Below are 16,715 nucleotides of genomic sequence, written 5' to 3'. Positions count from 1 at the left end.
ACATTAGGAAAAAATTAAAGAAAGCAGAGGAGGACCCATTTCTGATCTGGTGAAAATGGCATTTAAAGTCTTTAACTCCTGAGAGGAGGCAGCAGAACTTAAGCACCAAGCCAGACTCCAACAGAAGACTCCAACTACAGACCCAAGCCCTGGTAGCAGCCCTGAGGCCAGCAGGTTCTGGGGGACAACAGAGGGGAAACTATATCCCTCTGGGGAATTGCTTCCAATGCGGAGCCAAAGGACACTGGACCCATCAGTGCCCCAATCCCAAAGTGCCTCCTAGGCCATGCCCTCAATGTTGCATGATGGGCCATTGGAAATCAGACTGCCCCAGCACTGGGGGAATCCTTGGCATCTCCATGTGGGGGTGACCCTGAGATGGTAAGTCCCGCTTTCCAGCTCCTTGGATTGGAGGATGATTGATGGAGCCCGAACTCAGACAACCCTCTCACCCACATCAAGCCCAGGGTCACACTCCAGGTAGTGGGTAATTCCATCTCCTCTTTGTTGGACACAGGGGCTCCCTATTCCATCCTGCCTTCCTACTTGGGTCCTACTCGTCCCTCCCCAGTCACAGTGACGGGAATTGACGGTACTTCCTCCACTCCAAAAGCCACCCCTTCCTTGTCATGCAGCCTGCATGACAAGGCTTCTCACACTCCTTCCTTATCATCCCTTCCTGCCCCATCCCTCTATTAAGCAGGGACATCCTCCATAAACTTCAAACCACCATACGTCTTTCTCCCTTTCCCTTAACTTCTGCTCATCTCATCCTCTCTCTGCTCCCCAGTGAATCACCCTCTATCCCAGACTACCTCCCCTTGGTAAACCCGTAAGTATGGGATATTTCCATTTCCAGACCTGTGGTAGCAACCCACCACATCCCAGTCAAGATACAACTGAAGGAGGAGTCTACATTTCCATCCTGCCCACAGTTCCCTATCTCAATGACTCACCAGAGAACTTAAGCCTATCATCAACCGCCTTCAGCAGCAGGGTCTCCTTATCCCTATTAACTCAACATACAATACTCCTATCCTTCCTGTTAAAAAATCCTCAGGAACCTATCACCTGGTCTGACTCTATTGCCCAACAAATGACCTTAAACTCCTCACCAGCCCCCCTCCTATTCCTCAACACCCCACAGTCCCTCATACTTGATGAGGAGATTCGGGCCCTTGAGACATTAGGTGGCAGGTTAGATGACAAGGGATGGTATTATGTCCAGGACAAGAATGCCCTCCTGAATGGTCTAATCCATACCCTCATTACTGACATCCACCAGTCTCTCCACATCAGTCCAAAGGCCCTATACCAATTTCTCCAACCTTTCACCAACCCCTCCTTTAAAAGACCATTAAGGATGTACATCAGGCCTTCAGAACCTTTTCTGCGGTCAACGCCCAGAGTGGCCTCCACAGACTGGGACCCACCCATCAGCTCTGCAGGCATCAGCCAGGAGAGGACTGGCAACTTGATTTCACTCACATGCCTCCACACAAAACCTTCAGATACCTACTAACTCTCATGGACACCTTCACAGGCTGGATCAAGGCGTTCCCCACCACTAGGGAAATAGCATACATAGTCACCACAATTCTCATTGAGCACATCATCCTGAGATTTGGACTCCCTCGAATCCTACAATCGGACAATGGACTGGCCTTCATCTCCAGCATCATGCAAGAAGTCTCTGAGAGCCTCAACATTACCTGGAAACTTCATATCCCCTATCATCCCCAGTCCTCAGGTAAGGTCGAGGGTGCCAATGGCCTCCTCAAGGAGCAACTCACTAAACTCACTCTGGAAATTCGCCTTTCTTGGCCAACCCGTCACCCACTAGCACTCACCCAACTCAGGGCCTCTCCTTGTGTACGGTCAGGACTCAGCCCCTTTGAACTCTTATACAGCAGACCCTTCCTGCTCAGTCACAATCCCCCTGCTTCTCTTCCGTCCCTCCTATCTTTTCTGCCTTATCTTACTCTCCTAAGAGCCCTTTTATGGGCTCATGCAGATGTGACCATTCGCGCCTGCAACAGCCCTGGTAGAGATTTCCCCCAGGCCCTAAATCCTGGGGACCAGGTTCTCCTATGAGAATTTCACCCAATGTCCTTACAGCCCAGGTGGATCAACCCCCATACTGTTATTCTTACGACTCCCACCACAGCAAAACTTCTGGGGCACCACCCATGGGTACACATCTCCAGCCTAAAGCAAGCTCCACCACAGGATAGCTGGATTTCCCAGACCCTGGGGCCCACACAGCTGCAGATTTCCTGCACCACTTCTCCTCATCCTCCTCCTTCTACTCCCTGCATAGCTGCCCCTCCAGTGACCCTGAGTTCAGGTGGTGGTTCTTCCTAGTGGAAAATTGGACCCATGGGGATACCACATGATCTAGTCAGCTGGTCACCACAGATTGCCAGCCGGGAGGGTGCCAGCCCTAGCGGAAATCCTCACTACCCCCTCCCCCGACAGAAAAGGGCTGTATTTCTTCCTCTGGTCATAGAGGTCTCCTTAGCATCTTCCTTAGTGACCACCAGACTGGGCACTGGGCCCCTAGCCCACTCCATAGACGCTATCCAAGATTTATCCAAACATGTCCGGACAGCCATCGAGGCCTTAGCTGAGTCCTTGGCATCCCTACAGTGGAAGATTCCTCAGTGGCCCAGGCTTGCATACATGAGGTTTCCAGAGTCACTGTTAACCAGCTTCTCCTGCATCCCTACTCCAGTCTGCCCACATCTGAGGAACCCTATGATGAAGGCCGAAGTAGCCAGATCCGAGTCACTGCCCCTATTACACCAAAAAGGTCAGAATGTTAGGTGGGCAGCCCTGGGAATGCAGGAGGAACAATAACATGACTGCTAGACCACCATCTTCCCCTACCCAGGACTTTCCCACCAGAAGAATATCTGTCAAGGACACATCACCTTGAGTAAACCAAAACCTATGGGAGAAACAGAAACCAGCCACTTTGGGACTTTCCAACCCCAAACCTCTAACCTTACCAAATATGGTTATGAGCCCCCACCCTGCCTTGGCCCAATAAAAGCTCACTCAACCCCTTCCCGGGCATGACTTCCCTGACTCTCCTCTCCTGAGTTGGGGAACCTCCCCTGAGGGTGCCTTTAATAAACCTCGCTTTGCACCTATCTTGCCTGGTGTTGTGTGTCTCTAACCTGTAAAACCTTACATATAGTTTACTGAGGAACCCCAAATCAATTTCTACCTTGACTGTAATGATGTTACTTATTGTTTCCAGAAAATGTGATATACAATCCCAGGCAGTTATTATAGGGACTGCCTTCACAACATAATTCTGAGGAAGAAACTTTAAAGCAGTATGCACTACAAATCAAGCATGAATTGGAGATGAAATATATACTTTCAATTAAAAAAAAAAAAAAAAACCCAAAACCAAAAACCTGGGGCCTGTTGAGCATACCTCGTGTTTTGCTGAGGTTGTGATCTCAGGGTCCTGAGATGGAGCCCTGTGTCAGGCTCTGTGTGCTCATCATATGTGTGCTTGAGATTCTCTCTCCTTCTCTCTCTACTCCCCACCCCCTGCTCATGCACTGCTGTCTCTCTCCCTCAAATAAATAAATAAATCTTAAAAACAAAACAAAACCCAAACTATTGTATATTGTGGCCATTCTTTCTTTTGATATATTTTCCTGGTGTTTTGCTCACCACAATGCACTGGAGTCGGCTTTGCAAAACATATGAATGCATAATGGACTGGAGATGAAAAATTATGGCCACTTCTTAAAATGATGTCTTTCAGGCTATTAATGAAATTTTCCTTTTATGGCTTAAAGTATTTTGTTAAATACAAAAATCACCATTAACTTCATGTGAGATTTTTCTAAATATCACAAAAACCCATACATACTGAAAGGCAACAGATATACTTGATTGTTTTATGTTTTCAGTGAGTATCTCTGGTAAAATCTATCATTAAAAGTGTCTATTTTCTTCAGTTCACAGTTAAGAGAATAATATATTAATAAAATTTTTCTTTTCTTTTTTTATTCATTTGTTTTTATCATAAATGCAATTTGACAGATGGCAGATGTCAAAATCAATATAGAGTGGTATCCATGACTACACATTTCTTTGTTCAGTTGTGTAAAAATCATTTAAAATACACATAAGAAAAATTTACTGGAATATATGTTAAATATTGATTTTTAAACACAGTATCAGTACTAACATAATCCAGATATAGATTAGAAGATGCTACACACATGGTTTGGCCTTCACTGTTTTCCTGGTCTGCTACAGTTTATTCAAGGAAACAAGGAGAATGTGAGATATTTCAGCAATTCTCTCTTCCTCTAATCCCTAGAGATTAGAATGAATAATGCAAATAAATTTAGACACACCTTTATCAGATTTGGCCTAGAGAAAGAGGACTTGCCCCTGAATTTAATTTAAATGCATATTTGATTGGAGAGATGGTCTTAAAAGGTTAGATTATACTATCTAACATACCTTTATTACTTTAAAATATGTCTGAGACTCTGTGAGTAAGGAAATCAAGTTCTAGAGACAATTAAAAGCTTATCCCAAATAATGTCCCTTGTGGATGGCAGAAAACAGATTTATGTCATGTATTTCAGTTTCTCAAGTGAGTGATCCTTGCAGTCTTCTCTGTTCACTCTCACCTCTGATCTTTCCATTGCTGACCTGATAAGAAAATGCTACTTCATGCAAAATGTTGGTAACAATACACACATTCCACATTGCTTTGTGCATGTAGAACCAATTACGCCATGAACCATCATATACACTAATAAGGTCAGTGAAAACAATGCCTTTAGAATATTGAGCCAGTTTTATACCACATACCAATTTTGTGGCAGGCATAAAGAAATTGTTTTTAAATTTATTTTACATTCTTATTCAAAAGCATTTTCAAATCAAACATCCTTCAGACGTCCTTTAACTATTTTGCTGGGGCTTAGGAAAAATGCAAAGTAATACACTTTCAGGTGTACACTGTACAGTATAATTTGCATACAAATGCATTTTTACTGAAAAAGATCAGGGCAAGGTTTTAAACATGTTTCTACATTGAACTTTTAGGCATTGTGTAAAGTTGAATATAATATAAAATTTGGAATTCTCTCTAGTTTGACACACTCTGTATGGACTAAGTTTGTGTTTTCCAGGTAGCAAGTTACTAATTTTACTGAAGGTGTTGCAGAAAGAGTCATATACTTTTAAACAACATTAATGCATCAGATCATTCAATATCCTTTCATGCTCATGCTTCATCAAAGACTTCCAAACCCAGATATTAATATTTGATGGATATTTAGAGTTGGGGATCTTGATGGAATAAAGGGAGATTTTTTTTCTCAATGTCATATAAGATATTAGTAATAAATGATAAAACTGGTTACAGAATTTTGACATTTCAGTATAACTTACTGTATCAATGTATTAAAAATGATGTGAAAGGTAGGAAGAAAATATTTTCTAGGAACCCAACAAGATGAAATGTATATGGAGCCCTCCTTAAAATATAAATAAAACTGGGTAACCAAGAAGAAATGCAATAGCTAAAGAAAACTTATACATTTAAGGTAATTTCAGGATCAATAAAGCTGGTAAGGGAAATAAAGATAATTGAAAAAGATTTTCATGAATTTACATTTTTTTCAATAATGATAGGATAAAAAGTTGTGTGTGCCATTCTTTCAGATTAATACATATTTAAGTAAATAGGCTAACTGCACAATTGAAAAAATGAAAATGAATTAGATATAGCATAGAAAGAAATGGGAGAAATGGTATTTGAGAAATATAAATGCAGTATTTATTCATATATATATCACCCAAAATTCATTCAGAAAATCTTTCTTGAGAAGGTGCTATATGGTAGGTATGGTGCTAGGCACCAAAGATTAACTAGTGTGCAAATACAGCCATAGGGCCTGTCCTTAGAGTGTTTATAATGACTAACCATCTAAAACATTTAAGAGATTGACAGAAATAATTGTGTAGAATCTAAATAGCTTAAAAAAACAGCTTTATTGAGTCATACTTGATGTACAAAGCACTAAACATAATGTATACAATTTGGTAACATTAGACATGCACATACTGCTGTGCAATCAAGATAAAATTTGATGCCTTTTCATGATGAAAATTATCAACAACTGTTATAGAAGGAACTTATCTTAATATAATTAAAAAAAATATGAGAAGTCCGCAGTTAACATGACACTCAATGGTAAAAAACTGAAAGTTCTTTCTCTAAAATCAGGAACAAGACAAGGATGTCCATTCTCACCATTTATATTTAGCATAGTACTAGAAGTTCTAGCAGAGTACTTAGGTAAGAAAAAGAAATAAAAGGCATACAAATTAGAAATGAGGAAGTAAATTATTGCTCTTTGCAGATGACATGATCTTATTTAGAGAGAATTTTAAATTCCCCCCAAACTTGTTAGAACTAAAGAGAAAAATTAATAAAGTTACAGGATACACCATCATTGTGCAAAATCAGTTGTGTTTCTATATACAAAAAACAAAGTATCTGAGAATAAAATTAAGCATATGTTAGCATCAAAGCACTGGGTGACTAGTCCATTGAGCATTTGCCTTCAGTTCAGGTGATTAGGTTCCTTGCTCAGCAGGGAGACTGCTTCTGCCTCCATCCCTCACCCTGCTGTTGTACTCTCTCTCTTTTTCAAATAAATAAATAAAATCGTAAAAAAAAAAAAAAAAAAACTAAAAAAAAAAAAGGAATATATTAGCATCAATAAGAACAAAATGCTTAAGAATAATTTAACCAAGGAGGTGAAAGACCCATACACTGAAAACTATAAAACATCCATTATAGAAATTACAGAAGAAACAAGTGGTAAATCACCCTGTATTCATGAATTGGAAGAATTAATATTGCTAAAATATTCATACTACCCAAAGCGATTTGTGGATTCAATGGAATCATTACCAAAATCCCAATGGCATTTTTCACAAAATAGGATAAAACAATCCTAAAACTCACATGGAACCACAAAGACCTTGAATAGCCAAAACAATCTTGAGAAAGAACTAACCTGGATGCATCACATGTCCTGTTTCCAAATATATTATAAATCTACAGTGATTAAAACCATATGGCTAGCTCTTTACACGATATATTGATGCTGCTTTTCTTTTTTCTTTTTTTTTTTTTTTAAGATTTTATTTGTTTATTTGACAGACAGAGATAGTCGGAAAGAGAGTGAATACCAGCAGGGGGAGTGGGAGAGGGAGAACAGGCTTCCTGCTGAGCAGAGAACCCAATGCTGGGCTTGCTCCCTGGACCCCGGAATCATGACCTGAATCGAAAGCAGACCCTTAACAACCGAGCCACCTAGGTGCCCCAAATTGATGCCACTTTTAACTACATGAAGGGAAGTGACTCAGTTTTAAAATCTATGGTCTTTACTTGGCTCATAAAATGATTATTGTCTGATTTTGCTTTCACAGTAACTAAATATTCATAGCATCTAAAAATATCAGTTTAAAAATATATTTGACATCAACCATGGAAACATTTTTCTAAATATGTTTCCTTCAGCAAGGGAAACAAAAGCAAAATTAAACTATTGGAACTACATCAAAATAAAAAGCTTCTGCTCAGTGAAGGCAACCATAAACAAAACAAAAAAAGTAACATGCTTAATGGGAGAAGATATTTGCAAACGATCCATCCAATAATGGGTCAATATCCAAAATTTATGAAGAATTTATAGGACTCAACACTATTAATAATAATAATGACAATCCAATGAAAAAAAATGAGCATAGGACCTGCATAGACATTTTTTTTTTTTTTATACAGATGGCCAGTGGACACATGAAAAAATGCTCAGCATTACTCATCAGAGAAATATAAATGAACCACAATATTACTTCACACCTATCAAAATGGCTAAAAGAAAAAACAAGAAATAGCAAGTTTTGGCAAGGATGTGGAGAAAAAAGAACTCTCTTGTACTATGGGTGGGAATGCAAATTGGTACAGCCACTGTGGAAAACAATATGGAGGTTCATAAAAAAATTAAAAATAGAATTACTCTTGGGTTTTCCATATAAAGGATCATGTCATCTACAAAGAGAGCTTGAGTTCTTCTTTGCCAGTTTGAATACCTTTTATTTCTTTTTGTTGTCTGATTGATATTGCTAGGACTTCTAGTACTATGTTGAACAACAGTGGTAAGAGTGGACATCCTTGTCATGTTCCTGATCTCAGAGAGAAGGCTGTCAGCTTTTCCCCATTGAGAATGATATTTGCTGTGGCTCTTTCATAGATAGATTTTATGAAGTTGAGGAAATTTTCCCTCTATCCCTATACTTTGAAGTATTTTAATCAGGAATGGATTCTGTATCTTGTCAAATGCTTTTTCTGCATCAATTGAGAGGACCACATCATTCTTCTCTCTTCTCTTGTTGATTTGTTCTATCACATTGTTTGATTAGCGAATGTTGAACCAACCTTGTTTCTACTAGAACTCATACAGCAATTCAGTAATGTGGCAGGATAAAAAATCAATTTACAGAAATCAGTTGCTTTTGCTTTCTTATACACTAGCAATGAAAATATAGAAAGGGAAATTAGAGATTCAATTCCATTTATTATAGCATCAAGAGCCATAAGATACCTAGGAATAAACCTAACCAAAGAGGTAAAAGATCTGTCCTTGAGGAACTACAGAACACTCATGAAAGAAACTGAAGAAGACACAAAAAAATGGAAGAGCATTCCTTGCTCATGGATCAGAAGAATAAATACTGTTAAAATGTCTATACTGCCTAGAGCAATCTATACTTTTAATGTCATTCTGATAAAAATTCTACCAGCATTTTTCAAAGAGCTAGAAGAAACAATCCTAAAATTTGTATGAAACCAGAAGAGACCCTGAATTGCTGAGGAAATGTTGAAAAAGAAAAACAAAACTGGGGGCATCAGGTTGCCTGATTTCAAGCTTTACTACAAAGCTGTGATCACCAAGACAGCATGGTACTGACACAAAATCAGACACATAGACCAATGGAACAGAGTAGAGAGTGCAGATATGGACCTCAACTCTATGGTCAAATAATCTTCTACAAAGCAGGAAAAATATACAGTGGAAAAAAGTCTCTTCAATAAATGGTGCTGGCAAAATTGGAAAGCTAAGTATAGAAGAATGAAACTAGGCCATCCTTTTACACCATACACACAGATAAACTCGAAATGGATAAAAGACCTCAATGTGAGGCAGGAGTCTATCAAAATCCTAGAGCAGAACATAGGCAGTAATCTCTTCAACATCCGCCACAGCAACTTCTTTCGAAATATGTCTCTAAAGGCAAAGGAAACAAAAGTGAAAATGAACTTTTCGGATTTCATTAAGGTCAAGTTTCTGCACAGCAAAGGAAACAGTCAACAAATAAAAGAGGCAACCCATGGAATGGGAGAAGATATTTCCAAATGACACTACAGACAAAGGGCTGATAACCAAGATCTATAAAGAACTCAAACTCAGCACACACAAAACAGATAATCACATCAAAAATTGGACAGAAGACATGAACAAACACTTCTCCAAAGAAGGCATACAAATGGATAACAGACACATGAAAAAATGTTCATCATTAGCCATCAGGGAGATTCACATCAAAACCACATTGAGATACCAACTTACATCAGAATGGCTAAAATTAGCAAGACAGTACACAACAAGTGTGGGAGAGGATGTGGAGAAAAGGAAACCCTCTTACACTGTTAGTGGTAATGCAAGTTGGTGTAGCCACTTTGGAAAATAGTGTGGAGAGTCCTTAAGAAATTAAAAATAGAACTTCCCTATGACCCTGCAATTGCACTATTGTGCATTTGCCCCAAAGATACAGATGTAGTCAACAGAAGGGCCATCTGTACCCCAATGTTCATAACAGCAACAGCCACAGTCACTAAACTGTGGAAAGAACCAAGATACCTTTCAACAGACACATGGATAAAGAAGATGTGGTCCATATATACAATGGAGTATTATGCCTCCATCAGAAAGGATGAAAACCCAACTTTTGTATCAACATAGACAGGACTGGAAGAGATTATGCTGAATGAAATAAGTTAGCAAGAACAGTCAATTATCATATAGTTTCACTTACTTGTGGAGCATAAGGAATAACACTGAGGACATTGGGATATGGAGAGGAGAAGTGAGTTGGGGGAAATTGGAGGAGGAGTCAAACCATGAGAGACTGCGGACTCTGAGAAACAAACTGAGGGTTTTGAATGGGAGGGGGGTGAGGGGTTGGGTGAGCCTGGTGGTGGGTATTGTGGAGGGCACATATTGCATGGAGCACTGGATTTGATGCATAAACAATAAATTTTGGAACACTGAAAAATATTAAATTAAAAAGATAAATAGGGGCGCCTGGGTGTCTCAGTAGGTTAAGCCTCTGCCTTCGGCTCAGGTCATGATCTCGGGGTCCTGGGATCAAGCCCCACATCGGGCTATCTGCTTAACGGGCAGCCTGCTTCCCCTTCTCTCTCTGCCTGCTGCTCTGCCTACTTGTGATCTCTCTCTCTGTCAAATAAATAAATAAAGTCTTTAAAAAAAAAAAAAGAAAAAAGATAAATAGAATTACTCTGTGATCCAATAATTCTACTACTAGGTATTTACCCAAAAGGAAAAAAAACAGTAATTTGAAAAGATATGTGTACCCCTATGTTTATTGCATTATTTACAATAGCCAAGATATGAAAACAACTTGTGTCCATGGATAGATGAATGGATGAAGAAGATGCGGTATATATAAACTATGGAATATTACTCAGGCATAAAAAATGAAATCTTGCCATTTGTAAGAAATACCATATAAATTAACTCAAATTAGAATTTAAGAAACAAAATAAATGAGCAAACAAAGAAAAGAAGAGAGACAAACCAAAAAATACTCTTTTAAAAAAAGATTTTATTTATTTATTTGAGAGGGAAAGAATGAAAGAGAGAGAATGACGGGGGGTAAAGTCAGAGGGTAAGCATGATGGTTGCCAGAGGGGAGGTAAGTGGAAACTGGGGGTGATAGATAAGGGAGATTAAGAGTATACTTATCTTGATGAGCACTGAGAAATGTATAGAACTGTTAAATCATTATATTATACACCTGAAGCTGTTGTTAATTATACTTGAATTAAAAAAATACTCAGGGATAACAATATTTTAACTATTTAAATATTTTACTATTTTAATAGTTTAACTAGAAACAATATTTATTTAAATACTTAATAATATTTTAACTAAATTTTGTTTATAGCTTACAATACATAATACACACATATGTAAAATATTTATTATGCATAACTGAACTGACTAGAAGATAAACGAAATTCTTAGGAAACAGAAGGTATCAGAAAATCATGTGTCCTGATACATGAGCACTGGGATATATATGTGCCCAGGAAATTTTCTTATGTTGTATTGTCCATAGCATTGCCTGTGCAGGGCTATGTGCTCAGCCTAGAGCCTGCAAAAAACCTGCACAAAGCCAGGACCTCTGACCTCTAATACTCAATGAAAGGGGAATCTAGGAAAATAACCACACCTTACTGAAGGAGATGTTTAAATTATTAATAATGGCAGTAACACATTTTTAATAAAAATATTTGTCTATCTTGCTCTGGACATTGATACTGGAAAAGAAAGTTTTCCCTGACAATTCATTCCATAAGCTGACTCTCATGGGGGGTTGAAGCCAATTTATTATCATATTCTTCGTGTGATATGGATGAAAACAATCAAATATTAAGATATTGGACATGTTGGGTAAAGTGGATGATTGATCTAAAGAATTGACAAAAACTGTATCATGATAAAATTGGTCATAGACTAGGAATAGAGGAAAACTTCCATAATCCAATAAATCTTTGTAGATCTACAACAGATAACACTAATGAACTATTAGAATCATCCTCTTTAAAATCAGGAACAACAATTGAGGCCCACTTTCAACCCTCTTATTAAAGATTATTCTGGGCTTCCAAGCCAGAGCAATTAGAACATAAAAATGAATAAAAGAAATCAAGATTTTTTTTTTTTTTAAAAGAAAGAAGACTGTTATTGGCGATTGATGTGATAGCCTAGAACAGAGATCAGCAAACAATGGCCCACAGGCCAAAACTGGTTTGCTATCTATCTTTGTAAGTCAAGTTTTGTTGGGTCACAGCCATGCTGTGCTTATTCATTTATGTACTGTCTATGGCTGCTTTCATGCTACAATGGCACAGCTGAATAATTGTTAGAGACCATATGACCCTTAGAGTCTAAAACGTTTACTACCCAGCCCTTTAAAGAAAAAAAAAATTGTGAACGTCTGACCTACTGTCTAAAATTATGAGAATTAACAAAATAGTTTTATCACCTTTGTCAAAAATGCCAATAAAAACTCAGATCTCGGGCTTGGTGCTGGGCCTGGAGACTGCTTAAGATTCTCCCTTGCCGTCTGCACTGCCCAACCCCACTCTGTGAGTCTTAAAAAAAAATAAATAAATAAAATTTAAAAGTCTTCTCAAGAAGAAAAAAGGTTGGAGATATTTTTCTATCAGGTGACACATTGTAAAGTAACAATATTTAAATCAGAATAATATTGAAGCAGAGATAGAGAAATAGACCAATAGAACAAAAAAGGAAACTCAGACACGTATAAATATGGAAGCTTGATCTATTACAAATGTGGCATTAGAGTTTAATGAGGAAAATATATTATTTAGGAAATGGTAGAGGGAATTGTTTATCCATAAACATATGAAAACAATCAATTGTGTAAGATGAAATCTAAAATAACCTAAGGAGAAAATATAGGACAAATCTTTATAAAACTGAGATGGGCAATTATTTCATTAAAAATACAAAAAGTGCATAAAGCATAACGGAAAAAACTACTACATCTGAGTGCACTGAAATTATCTGTTTATCAATATGCACCATAAAAATAGTGAAAACACAAACCATGGCCATACAGGGGTCATTTCCCACAGTTAACCAACAATGTGTTTGTGTCTGGAAATAAGTAAAGAATGACCCCAAATAACGCAAAGACAAAATGTTTCAGTAAAAATAGCCCCGATCTAGGAAACAAAGATGGGAAATAAACTTGTGAGAAATGTACTCAATTACTGTTATTCAAAGCAAATAAAAATGACAGGATGGGTCATCTTACGTTCACTGGACTGGCAAAATTTTAAAAAAGATTGGAGATCGCAGCTCCAAAGCTTTTATTCCTTGTCGTTGCAACTTTGAATTCACACAACTATTGCGCTCCAGTAGTTTCTTTCCTACAGACACACCCCAGTGAAACTCCCCAGTGTGCTGGGAAACAGGCACCAGAATGTTTAAAGCAACAATGTGTCTAGCAACAAGTTCCTAGAGACAGAATAACTGAGTGAAACATCCATCAGAATAAATCTCCAAAGCAGAATGCTGAGTAAATAAAGCAAGGCACGCAAGAGTATATACAGTATGAGTCCATGAATAAAATATCCCAGAATACACAAGACTCAACCTAATCATGTTTAGGAATACATATGTATGTAGCCAAATTATGAGGAAAATCAAGGGACTGGTCAGTTTGAAACACAGTTCAACTTTCACTTTCCCGGCAGAAGAGGGGGATAGAGTTGATAATGTGCTCTTTCTTACCAGAAGTGATTAAAAGCTGCTCGTCAACTATGTTATTTTAATATGGACACATAGGTCAGTCATAATGTTTTGGTATAAATGAGACACACTTATAAAATATTTGTGAACAAACTAGATAAATTCGTTCAATATTTGTGAACAAACTGGCTCTGCATCACCCTACCCCACCCCCCACAAGCTATCACTAACAAATTTTTGATAGCCCAAAGCTTTGATGTGACATTCAACCTCTTGATTTTACGTAGGATATGCTAAAAAAGAAGAAAAACAAATACCACCACGTACTATTTGTAATTCTTTGTTTTTCAGAGTCACATTGGAAAATGTGCTGTATCCATTAACCTTTTTGCAAAGAGCAGAAGGTAAGCTAGTTAACATTTGACAGCCTTGCAGAGTCTATCGACTTCTAATGAAAAATACTCTGCTACCTCTATTTTCTGCATAACTGTCAGTTGCAGAGAGATTGTTACAAGAAGAGCCATTACCATCACTATGTTTTATTTACCCAACCCCCATATTCTGCCAGTAAATATGAATTGAAGGTGGTCTTGGCTTATTACCATAAGCATTTTAATTTTCTCACTCAGTAATCTCATATTGACCAGTTGTTTGTTAATGGTTTATTCTGTACCTAATAAATGAATTTTGCAGTTCTTGTAAATAGTGCTTGATAGGGATCCTGTAGGATAGTCCAGAGTTCACCATCTTGCCTTTAAGCACTAACCAAGACAAGGCTAATGGAAACAACACATTCCTCTCTGGCCTTGGAAATTATCCAGCATGTTCCCATAATCACAGAATGATTAAAAATGATGACGGTATCATGGAATATTTGTGCAAGGGACAACAAAGATGCAGGTGCAGTGATAATAGTATGGTGGCGGAGACCCAAAAGGAAAATGGTGAGAACAGTTTCCAGTCTAGAATGTAATCAATCAGTAAGTGGATGTCCTCTCTGGCATATAATTAATAGCTTGGGATTTCACTCAGTAATTGGCTATTACCCAAGCCTTCACCGTTTGCTGATAGGTAATTCAAAAGTCTCCAAAGCTCATTGTCGATTGGGTACAAATAGAGCGTATATCCTTTTCCAATCCTTTATATTTCTGCATAATTCTCAGCATTTATATCAGCAATATATATGTTTTCTCTTATTACTTTCTCTTATATAGTAAGTCCTCGAGAGAGTTTTTAAGGTTAGTTAATTTCACTAACTGATTGGTATCATTGAACTGTATCAGTGAGGATGCACATTTTCTCTATTTTTTCACTCTGCCATCCTAAACCTCTTGACATTTGTTCTCAGGCTCATGCCCTTCTAGTCACAGAGAAGCCTTACATTATGGCCTCAGATAATAATTTCCAAACAATTTACAGGCAAAAGGGGGTAGTTTTATTCTTTTACTCTCTTACTTTTGTCCAGCTCTTCTGAGACATAGAGGATACCTAACATCTAAGTTTAAGCTGTAGAAAATCATGGTTTTCTTTGTGTGGGTTTTGTGACATACAGAAATAAGGTTAGTTAACACATCCATCACCCTACATAGTTACAATATTCTTTGTATATGTTGAGAACTTTCAAGATTTATTCTCTTAGTAACTTGCAAATATATAATAGAGTATTGTTAAGTACAGTCACCATACGGTACATTACATTCCCAGGATTTATTTATCTAACATCTGTAGGTTTGTATCCTTTAGCTCCACCCATTCCCTCCACTCCTCCCCTGGCCACCACTAATTTACTCTGTTTCTATGAGTTCAGGATTTTGTTTTGTTTTGTTTTCCTGGGGGGTTTGGTTTCACATACATGTGAGACCATTCAGTGTTTCCCCTTCTCTATCTGATTTATTTTACTTAGCATAATGCCCTCAAGTTTCATTCATGTTGTCACAAATAACAGGAATTCCTTCCTTTTTTATGGCTGAATAAACTTCCATTGTGTGCGTGTGTGCGTGTGCATGTGTGTGTGTTGCTTCTATGTCTTGACTATTGTCTTGACTGTTACAGATAATGCTCCAATGAACATGGTAGTGCAGATCCCTCTTCCAGATACCAATGTCATTTCTTTCAGGTATATACCTAGAAGTAGAATTTGTTGATTCATATGACAGTTCAATTTTTAATTTTTTGAGGAAACTCCATAGTGTTTTCTATAGTGGCTGCACCAACTTATATTCTAGCCAAATGTGTGCAAGTGTTCCCTCTTCTCTACATCTCAACAACACATGCGATTTCTCTTATTTTTAATAATAGTTTTCTAACAGGTATGAAGTTACCTCATCTCATTGTTTCCTTGTTGATTAGTGATGCTGAGGATCTTTGCAGGTACCCATTGTCCATTTGATTATCTTCTTTGGAAAAATGTCTATTCAGGTTCCTTGGCCATTTTTATTTGGATTGTTTATTTATTTGCTATTGACTTGTATGGGTTCCTTACATTTTGGGATATTAACCCCTTATCATATATGTGGTTAGCAAGTATTTTCTCCCATTTTGTAGGGTGCATTTTAATTCTCCTGATCATTTATTTTGTTGTGCAGAAGCTTTTTAGTTTGATGTAGTGCCACTTATTTATTTCTGTTTTTGTTGCTTGTCTGTTTCCTTGTTTTGTATATAAAATACCCAGGTTTCTCAACACCATTTATTGAAAGAGACTGTCTTTTCTTCATTGAGTATTCTTGGCTCCCATATCTTAGTTGACCATATATGCATGGGTTTATTTCTGGACTCTTGATTCTTTTCCAGTGGTCTTAGTGTCTGTTTTTAAGCTGGTACCACAGTTTTGATTGCTATAGCTTTGTAGTATAGTTTGACATTAAGAAGTGTGGTGCCTCTAGCTTTGTTCTGATGATTCTAGGATTTCTTTGGTAGTCAGGGCCTTTTCTGGTTTCATGCAAATTTTAGAATTTTTCTCTATTTCTATAAAAAATGCCATTGGAATCTTAGTAGAAGTTGCATGGAATCTATAGATGGCTTTGAGTAGTATGGACATTTTAATAATACTAATTCTTCCAATTCATG

Source organism: Mustela nivalis, assembly GCF_964662115.1.
Source record: "Mustela nivalis genome assembly, chromosome: 5".
In the NCBI taxonomy this organism is placed as follows: Eukaryota; Metazoa; Chordata; class Mammalia; order Carnivora; family Mustelidae; genus Mustela; species Mustela nivalis.
The sequence above is the reverse complement of the archived record's forward strand: the minus strand, read 5'-3'. Positions refer to the sequence as shown.